At 38.9% G+C, this 10,886-nt stretch overlaps 1 pseudogene; it reads right to left on the bottom strand.

Annotated features, from left to right (window-relative positions):
• Nucleotides 1–915: 915 nt before the first annotated feature.
• LOC118748392 overlaps nt 916–10,886 on the bottom strand; it is an 11,416-nt pseudogene continuing 1,445 nt past the window's right edge.

Below are 10,886 nucleotides of genomic sequence, written 5' to 3'. Positions count from 1 at the left end.
ACTATTCTTTATATGGGAGCTACGAGCAAATGTGAGCTAGCCACACCCATTTATGGTCCAAAAAATTATATTGGTGGATGCATTGTTCTTGCAGAATTTCAACATCCCTGTGGGGGAAATCTCTAGTTTTGCACTGGTGCGATTCTAGTACATTTAGAACCACTACTAGTTCGCAATAAATCTCTGTTGCATGCAAACAACTAGCGAATTTAACACAGCGATGTCATGGGAATTGGAAATTGTCCCCCGCTGCATTACCTTTTCTATAGTTTAGAACCAGTCCTAAATTCGACATATGGGATCTAGTTCGCTTTGCACCCCATTTTCTATAGTTTTGAACCAATTGTAAACGAAAAAAGTAACAAGTTGTTTTCTTTTAGGGTAACCATGGTAGCAATTTTTAATTATTTGCATAGAAATGTATTTTCAATATGAAATCAAATTTGTTTGAATGAATGTAAATTAAATTGTGCATTTGAAAACACGTTTACATACCTTTGGCTGTAACTGAATTTGTAGAGATGCTGACTGTTATTGGTTATATTCCAGAAGGTCCTAAAATGTTAAGATGTTAACACAAATATAATTTTGCATTACCAAACTATGAAAAAGCATCTGCGACGTGCAGACTGAAAGCGTATTTGAACGAAAAACCCGCCAAACAAAAGTCTTTTTAAAGTAAACAAGCCCTTTCTCATTAGTTTTGTATCCCTTTTTCAGTAGTTTTGAACTAGTTCAAAACTCGCCAGATGAGACCTAGTTTGTTCTGCATCCCTTTTTCTATAGTTTTGAACCAGTTCTAAATTCGTCATTTTAGATATAGACTTCTAAAAGTACCACATATCGCTGCTTTTGGAACTGGTGGCGAACCAATTACTATCGGACTGGTTCGTTTTTTTTTTTTTTTTTTATAAGTTTATTAATTTATATTCTGTCATTTATTGGTAAAATTCTTGAATGCGACAAGGTTCGCTTATTTTCTACAGAATTTGAAGATTAAGTTCTAAAATACTAAGCACATGTGAAGTTTTTTGCTCATTAATCTTGGCATGGTTGCTCCTTAACGAAGTTTGTGCCAAACAACTTGTTAAGCACAGATCGGCAACGTTGCGACGCGCAATTTTCTTAGAACGTCCAGAACTCTCGTACTGCACATCATCTACGGTAACACCCATACGTTGAAGTACATTTGGGGGTACCCACTGTACCTAGTTCGCGATATTGTAGTGCGGGTGGCATCATGCAAAGTAAAGTGGATGTATGTATGGATTCCCAATTATTTGGCAACTCAGAGCGTATTGGCGGTGCCTTGTGCGGCTTAGATTGTGGACTTCCATCAACACTGCCTCCCTTAGTACCAGATCCTGGTTGTGTAGGATGAGCTACACGCACCTCAGGTACAACATAACCCTCATTCTCCCATTTAGTGAAAAGTTTAAAAATAGCGAACGAAGCCAAATTGGCCATTGGTACATCATCAAGTACTGTTGGTGTTCCATCCTGTTGCCCATTCTCACCATTCTCACCTTATTATGTACTTCAGTCGTATCCATAGATTCGTCATTATTGGTTGAATTCTTTCTCAAGCGTGATTTCTCCCGCATTTTCTCCAATACATAATCTCACAATGCCTTCTCACTTGCATTATTTTTAGCTGCTATCTTGGAGTGACCTTTGCCTTCGTATTGTTTGTATCTACGCCGAATACAATTTGCACCGTCGCGATCGAAGTCATGGCGGAGGTTCGGCGTTCATCACTAATCACACATTGCAGTATCGTCTCATTGAAGCAGACATCAACCGCAGGGATACCTACCTAGAATGATAGAGGCTAGGTCCCGGTCAGACGATGTCGAGCTCACCTGGTGCTCTACAGGATATCACCCTGATATATGTAGGCGTGCTTCTCCGAGGTGAAACCCCTATGGTATTGGCTGACGTGTCATACATATCACGATCTTTGCCATTTAAGCATAATAATGTGGCGACCTATGTTGTCGTTAGCCATCTGATGCTACCCACCCGTAATCGTCTCCATTGATACACCTGCTCACTTTGCATACCGAACCTATGTAAACCTTAACAAAGCAGTCTGCAACGGCTTTGCGAGGGCACTCTGGCCGTCCTTCCCACACCAACAGACGTGCATGCTTCCGAACGCCAATTCCGCAAGGTTGTCACTGCAGCTGCCGCCCGCTTCAATCCCACTGGGCGCATTGCGAAAACGAAGCGGCTAATTATTCGTGAATTATTAAAACAGCCATAGGAAAAGTAGTTAACTGAAACAGGACTGCTTAACATCACATGACACATCGAAAATTCTTTAAAGAAATAAATACTCCAAGTACCGAGGGTGCTTTTATTAACATTGCGCGCATGTGGAAATCGGGGCTTTTGGAGGAACTGGGCATATAAATATTTGCTGCTACTGTTGCTACGGCAAAGGTGTGAATAAACAAATTTCGCATCACTTTTTCGGAAATTTCGCTCACAATCTTGCGACAAAAGGAGTATTATTATATATGAATCATCGATTTGGTACCACATGCATAAAAATTGCGCCTACTTAAGCTTAGAGTAGATTATGTACTCGTAAATTGGATTCGTTCAATGCTGATGCAGCGGCTCAGGAGGATTCAGGCGGAAGGAGGTGAAAATGTCACGTGCGGAGTTAACAAGGGCTTTCCTTAGGCTGGTGTGCTTTCCTCGTTGCTTTGGTGCCTGGTAATTGTTTCTCTTCTTGTCACTCCTAATGCATCTGATATCTACGCTCAAGCCTATGCGGACGATGTGGCCTGTCTAGTCACGGACCCATCCCTGCCGGATGTTTGCAGAAAAGGCAGATAATACTGAATATGATTGACATTGGTGTGCTGGAAATGAGCTCACCGCTAACTCAACTCAAACTAGTGTTGGGCTCTCCACTTGAAGGAGAAGGTTGAATGCTGTCATTCCCGCAACACTTAAAGGAGTCACAATTCAGACTTCTCCCGAAGTAAAGTATCTAGGAGTAATTCTGCATACAAAGCTATCGTGGAAATCTCACGTGGAACACAAGACATCCAAAGCATTGCCAGCATTTTGGCAATATACACAGGTCTTGGGAAAAAGTGGGGTCTGTCACCAAGGGAATCCTCTGGATTTATACCTCTATGATCAGACCCATAATCAATGCCACAGGATAGTACTCCACTATTAACTTTGTTGAAGAGAATCTATAATGTTGAGTTCCCTCATTTTCGAACCTTCACTGATGGCTCCAAAACTGATTCTGGGTCAGAATCTGGGGCGTTCGTCGAATTTAAGAAGATAAGCTTCACTTTTTATTTGGGAAGTATGCTTCGGTCTTACATCCAGAGATAGTTGCAAAACTCAAGACCATGGACTACCTGTTGGAAAATAGGTGAAGGGGAAGGAGTTTATGTGTCTGCAGTGACAGCCAAGCTGCACTTAAGCCACTGGGCAGCTCTCTAACTACTTCCAAACTAAATCGGCAATGCAAGTCTCTACTATATTATGTAGGCTAACAAATAAAACGAGCTTGCTTTACTCTGGTTGCCAGGTCAATTGGGAGTACCTGTTAATGAAACATCAGACCATTTGGCCAGAGTTGGCTCAGACCAGGCATTCCTCAGCCCGCAACCAAATGTAGCGCCACCCACTTCGGCCATCGAAGCCACTATTAGAAACCTGGTGAACGAATACTTCGCTCAGCAATGACTCGGAGGCATCGAGGGCCTGGGTTCAAGCCCGGTTAAACCCAACATCAAAGAAATAAAAATAAAATTAAAAGTTTTGTTCTAATAGCGGTCCCAGGCAGGTAATGGTAAACCTCCGAGTGTATTTCTGCCATGAAAAACGGCTTCTCATAAAAATACAATCGCCGTTCGGAGTCGGCGTAAAACTGTAGGCCCCTCCCTTTTGTGTGACAACATCAAGGCGCATGCCACAAATGGGGGGAGAGGTTTGGCCAAACATTAATATATGTGTAAGCGCCAACCTATTTTTTATTATTATTATTATCGAGGGGCAAAACTCATGTTGCCTTCAACTTAGAAAGTCTATTTAGTTTATTTGCTCTCACTGAACAGATGAGACTGCAGAAAGCCTGTTGGACTGCTGACTGGTCACTTCACGCGGCTCTAAGACCTGACTGTGATAGGCATACGTGACAACTCCATATGCCCATCCTGCCTTCAAAAGGATGATACGGGGGAACATTTTTGTGTTTCTGTCCCGCCTTTGCAAGAAATATGGCCGCGACGTATTGAGAGACGAACACCTGAGCTCTTTGACATCCAACAATCTATTTAGGTTTATTCGTAAATCGTGCAGATTTAAAACAGATTAAAGGGGAAACAGCGCAGTGGATATCATATAGTCTGAGTGATGGTTTCTGTGCGTGTTGTTTTGTGCATGGTTCCGGCAAAGGCAGCTCAGATTCAATTTAAATATGTATGTATGTACTGTCATAATTTCAGTCGAAGCTTGCGTTTATGCAACGATTTATCCTCCTCTGCTCTAAATCGTTTTGTTTCGCTTTCTTTCGTCCAGTCTTCTGCACCCAACTTCAAGACTTAACGCTAAGGTTGCGCTATACCGATACGATATTCAATATATCAATATCGCTGTTCAATATATCGGTTAATTTATATCGACATCAGGAGTTGTGATACGATATTGATACAATATTTTGTTGCGATATCTGAAATACTCGGATTGATCATGAAATTGATTACTTAGTTGGAAACATTTTTCTCACTCGCAAAAAAAAATTGTTGCCATAGTATCGAGCTTTGAAATCAGTTTGTAGCTCTCCAGAAATAAATTATCGTAAATGTATTTCTTTAAGAAAACTTACAGCAACGGCAAAGTACTTTTTGTGTAAAGATACTATTTTTTATAACAATTAAAATGTATCTTTTCCAGTGTACCTTCGTTAATCGAGATTTCGGATATTTCAATTTCAATTACAAACATAGGTATCGTGTGTATCAGCAATATTTTTTTATAAACTACTAGCAGACCCGGCGAACTTCGTCCCGCCCAAAATTTTTATATATTTTATTGAAACTTTTTGGTCCAACATTTTCACCAACAATTCACGTTTACGATTTTCATTGGCACATTTGTCTGCTAAGATTAAGGTTTGGTGGTCATTTGCCGCTTTAAATAACCTAAGGAAAGTGTTATATCCGTTCTTGAAATTCTCCAGTTGTGCGGCATTTCATAGCACGGTTATTCGCAAAGCGAAATACATTTTTTCCTCTTCACTCCCTGGCGGCAACAATGACCCGGTTCTATAGTGAATGTCCTAGAAGCTTTACAGTATAGTAGGTGGCAATTTCAAAATGGGTGCGAATCATTGTTCTACAGAAATGCAATATACATATACTTATTTCAGACGAAATACCTTAAAAGTTTGAACGCATAATTATATTGGAAAATCACATCCATTGGGCCAATTGCAACGCAGGAGCGTTCGATATACTCAATGGTGCAACAGGTCGATTTAATCTGATCTTCACGGCCCCTTTACTCACTTGGCTATTTTTAGTAATAGCTCGACTTCAGCACCACTTGGTAGCACGTTTTTGCAATAGTATTGCATACATATTTAAAACATTAGCCAAATCGGATCATAAATAAGATTTTTAGTAATAACTCAACTACAGCGCCAACTGTCGGATTAAATTGCGAAACTAAACCATCCAGAGACCCGCTCAAATACACAAAAAGTTTCGTTAAAATCCGAACAACCATTTAGGAGGATTTCACTCACAAACACACCTACAGAAGAATAAAAAAATTCATTCAAAGATAGCTAAAGGTCGGTAGGTTTGTAGGCCTCACACCCCTCCATGAGTATGGGCTTGATTTCAACTATATACATATCTCCATACGAAGTTCCAGTTTCAGAGATATGCAGTATAAAAATTCGATTTATATGGGAGGGGCCACGCCCCCCTTTCCAACAGCTGCCCTCTTTCTTCATGAGTATGTGATTGATTTCGTATATCTCCATACCAAGTTCCAGAACTCTACCATGAACACTTCCAAAGATAGGCAGTCTGAAAAATTCGGTTTGTATGGAAGATGCCATGCCCCCTTTTCCAATAGTTCCAATTTTTCTCCTAGAGTATGCGATTTATTTCGTACATCTCCATACAATACTCTAGAACTCTACCAAAAAATTTCCAGAGATAAGCAGTATGAAAAATTCGGTTTGTATGGTAGATGTTACACCCCTTTTTACAATAGCTAAAATTTTTCTCCAAGGGTATGCGATTGATTTCGTATATCTCCATACCAATTTCCAAAACTCTACCATGCACACTTTGAGAGATATGTAGCATGAGAAATTCGGTTTGTATGGGAAGTGCCACGCCCCCTTTACATACAGATTTTTTTTCAGCCTAAAACCATCCTTGGGACACGTGCGGCAGGTGGCAGTTTCAAAAAAATCGGTTCAGCCGCTCTCGAGCCTTGCGAAAACTAACAAACGGCTTTCTAAATATATATTAGTTGAGATATATTATATATTATAATTATATTTTGACAGTATCCGTTGTTTCAGATTGGCGCAAAAAAATCTTGCCTAGTGACGAATTCGCCCCTTGATATGGTCGTTACTTAAAGCTGTTTATATTCGAAATTGCATGAAAATTGGAAAACAGGAATCTATAAGCTTATCCAGGCAAAAAGCTACCTACGTACCGAATTTTAAGCAAATCGGACCATAAATACGATTTCTTCGAACAGATCGGTCCCTGGTCCACTTCTCGGACAAAATGGATCATATATGCTAATATATGCTAAAAATCTACCTACGTACCGAATTTTAAGCAAATCGGACCGTAAATACGATTTTTTCGAATAGATCAGTCCCTGGTCCACTTCTCGGAAAAAATGGACCATATATCCTAGTATATGCTAAAAAACTACTTACGTACCGAATTTTAAGCAAATCGGACCATAAATGCGATTTTTTGGAATAGATCGGTCCCTGGTCCACTTCTCGGAAAAAATTGATGACATATGCTAATACATGCTAAAAAGCTACCTGCGCGCCGAATTTTAAGCAAATCGGACCGTAAATGCGATTTTTTGGAATAGATCGGTCCCTGGACCACTTCCCGGAAAAAATGGGTCATATATGCTAATATATACTAAAAAGCTACTTACGTACTAAATTTTAAGCACATCGGACTATAATAAGATTTTTTCGAATAGACCGGTCCCTGGTCCACCTACCCGAAAAAAAAAATAAAATTTTTTTAGCCTAAAACATGGTGGTTACCGAAAGCTATTTGTATACAAAATTTCATGAAAATCGGACCAGCCGTTCGCGAGATTACCTGTTACAAAAAAAACGGACTTCTCTTTATATAATTAGTATAGAGTATAGATATCGATATTTCCGATATGTTATTTTAGTAGATTTATCAATGTCGAATGCCGTGAATCAAGAATATCACCATACCGATATATCGAATTTAATTACCGACACGCATCCACATGTAACGCCCTATCAAAATTTAAAATTCCAATAGCTCGGCGTTGGCGCCGCATTATTCTGGGATGATACATACAAATTGTATAGGCATGAGGATATTTGACTGTTCTAGGCTATTAAGGAATGGTTGTAAAGAAAATATTTTAAGCCGTTGACTTTCCGCAACTGACTGATAGTTGAAGCCAATGCTGGTCAGAGAAACACTTTGTACCCTCAACCTAACTCAGTATAAAATGCATTGAAAAGTTCACAATTAAGAATGATTACTACTCTCCTTCTCTAAACGCCCGCTTTCAAGGCTCTCTTTGCAAATAATATCGACACTGCCACTTCAAGGCTACATTCGACACCACCTCCATTGAGGAATTGAAGCAAAAAATCGGAAATTTGATAGCGGTGTGTTAAACAATGACAAGATAAGTACCAGTAGTTTGCAAATACTCCTCAGCAGCTACGGATGAATAATCTTTATGCATTCAGTTCATAGACAAAATCGCTTTTGTGCTGAAATGCTCTGAAAAAACTGAGGCGCCCGCTTTCAAATCTGGCCGCAGCTTGATAATTTAGTATGGCATAAAGAGGACCAACTAACTAACTGCCTGACTGAATCAGTGAGAAAATGAGTGAGTGACGCGCTGCGGCGCTTAGTCCTTTGTTCGTGCCAGATTGCAGCAGCACAGCACAACTGAACGCCCACAACACCGGTGCGCAACACAAGGCGGGGAGCAGCAGGCAATGGCCCAACTCAATTTATTCCAACATAGCAGCGTACTTCTCTTCCACCGCGCCAACTTTTCAGCCGCTATCGTTGTGTGCTCCAAATCGTCTATAAAAACAGGCTGACGAGCACATAGTCGCGTGTGACGGCCTCGTCCTAGGCCTCGGAACCCCACAACCAAGCCAACGCCATGCTGCGTTCGAATGCTCATGGAACCAGAGTTAATACTGCCAAAGTCGCTTTTGTATGTGCGTTTGTTTGTTTGCTATGTTGTTGTATATTCATTTAGTGGGATTTTTACTTGTTGGAGCTGAGCGTCTAACAGCGCTGAAAGCTGCGCACTGCCGCACCACCGCTCCGACTCAAGTGTGTTGCCCCCAATGCAGTTCAGCGCCATCAATTCTCCTGCTGCTGCATGAAAAGTGGGTTGGTGAAATACGTGAAAACTGAGGGTTGATGCGGCAAACAATGCAACATCAAGTTGCAACGCAGAACAAAGCAACAAAATATTATGAATGGTCGGAAGTTGGAAAACAAAATGGGAATAAAAGCGGTGCGCCGCTGCTAAACGCAGCCATAGAAGGCGGGTGGGGAATTTCGCATGAACTAGAAAAGAATTGAAAATGGCAAAACGGGAGGAAAAGTGAACAGAACAGCGAATTGCAATTAGAATATCAAAGCAGCGGCAGCAACAACACAAACAAAACAAAACACAGTGACTTGAAAAGAACTCAAAGAGCAAAAATATCAAATAAAATTATCTAGAGACCGCAATTGCGGAATAGTTCTGTATTTTGTAGGCGGATGGTTGGCTATCATAAAATGAGTATTCTAATGCTATACTGCTTTCCTTTTTTATTTTTTTCCTATTTTTAACTACGGTTGATTCTCAAGGGTTATCCGTTTAGATTCCTGTTAAAAAATAATATATGAATTTTGTTTATACGAATGTACAGAAATCGAATGGATAGATGTATGAAAACGTTTAGTCATAGATTCCCATTGTACTTGAGACCTTGTATGTATGAATGGAAAAACTGGGTGAAAAGGGATATTACAGAAGTAAATCATCTTCAAACTTTTCTAAATTCTTACTGAAGCTGAGAAATCTGTTGAGAGATAGAGAATGTGGTACATCAGTCGCAATACTTGTAACCCGAAAATGCGTCCCATCGACCATGTCCAAAAGTGAGCCATATGAGTGTTTTGAAAGTGGCATAAGTCATTTCATACCGTTTGAAATCAGTGATGGTTTATCTGTATCTGAACGCGTCTGAACGTCTTTTTCTTCATCGTCAGTGATACTACAAAAGATTCAATGTAATTCGTGCTCTAATAAGACTGTAGGAACGCTTAAATGACAAAAAAAAAAACGCCGAGACCCGTAAGTTAGGGTCGTGCATTGTGAATGAAAAACTTTAAACTTTTAACAGGGAAATATTTTAAAAACACGTAGGAGTACACGGCGTATGAGTAACATTCTTTCCTGCTTACATACGGTACTCACGAAAGAATGGGACAAATATAGTAAAATTGCCTTTTTAGTTTTCTCTCTGACGTCAGGATTCTTAAAGTGGTTTTGTAGTTTTAAAGATATGATTAATTCCAAAAATTATTTTAAAAATGTTTTACAATGTACAATAAAATAATAAATTTTTTGTGTTTTTTTAACTTATAAAGTTAGATGGGCGTAATTGGATCGAGTGTATATTAGTCCTTAACATATAGTAATTTTATTAAAAATAGGTATGTATTGCAAAATTTCAAGTTTATTCGAGGACTTTTTCAATACTTACTCTTAATTCTAAAGAATTTTCTTTTTAAGTTGATACCAATACTGGTTTTCTACATTGCGCTGAACTGTTTAAATCATTTTTGTTGTAATCATATTTTTTCAATTTTCAAAGTCCTTAAAAATAATTCCTGATATCAGAGAAAAAACTATTTGGCCCATGGCTTGGCGACTATATTATGTTATGGGTGCAAAATTTACTGTTGCACGGTGTTAAATATATGTATTTCATAAAAAAATTATTACGCATTTTCATTTCAGCGCCTTTGTTTTATACATCCATTTTCTTTGTTAAGGAACAGGCTTTAATATAAGTGAAAAAAATAAAATAAAATTAAAAAATGTATCTATATATGTATTTTATTTTAATTTTTTCCTGTTAAGTTAAATTTGTTTCATAAAAATTTAAATATCTGGGGAAAATTACCTCATCTAGAAAAACCGAACACAGATTCGTACGACTCAAAATTAAATTTAAGTGTTTCGGTATTTTTTGTGTCATTTTAAAACTTGACATTTTGCCTACAGTGTAATCGTCTACCTGTATTGAAATATAACCGCAAATTGTTGCATCGTGATAAGCTACTCAATAAAACACTTGCGAACTATGCCTGGGGAGATTTACGAGCCGAACTAACTTAATGTAGGCAATTTTTCCTGAGTTTGTGCATAAAATGAGAGAAGTTGGTTTCCTTTATTTTCGTTTTTGAAAGTAAAAAGAGCCTCACGAGTGCCGACTTTTTTACGATTTTAAAAGTTGGTGGTCTTACTAAACGTCATTAAATTGAATGCTCTTGGAAGTGAGAGAAAAGGGGGAAAGAGGATGTAGTAGCAAATATGCATTTTATTAAAATCGTATC

The sequence above is a fragment of the Rhagoletis pomonella genome, unplaced genomic scaffold, assembly GCF_013731165.1.
Source record: "Rhagoletis pomonella isolate Grant_MI unplaced genomic scaffold, Rhpom_1.0 Rhpom_scaffold_00013, whole genome shotgun sequence".
NCBI classification, from domain to species: domain Eukaryota; kingdom Metazoa; phylum Arthropoda; class Insecta; order Diptera; family Tephritidae; genus Rhagoletis; species Rhagoletis pomonella.
The sequence above is the reverse complement of the archived record's forward strand: the minus strand, read 5'-3'. Positions and strand labels throughout refer to the sequence as shown.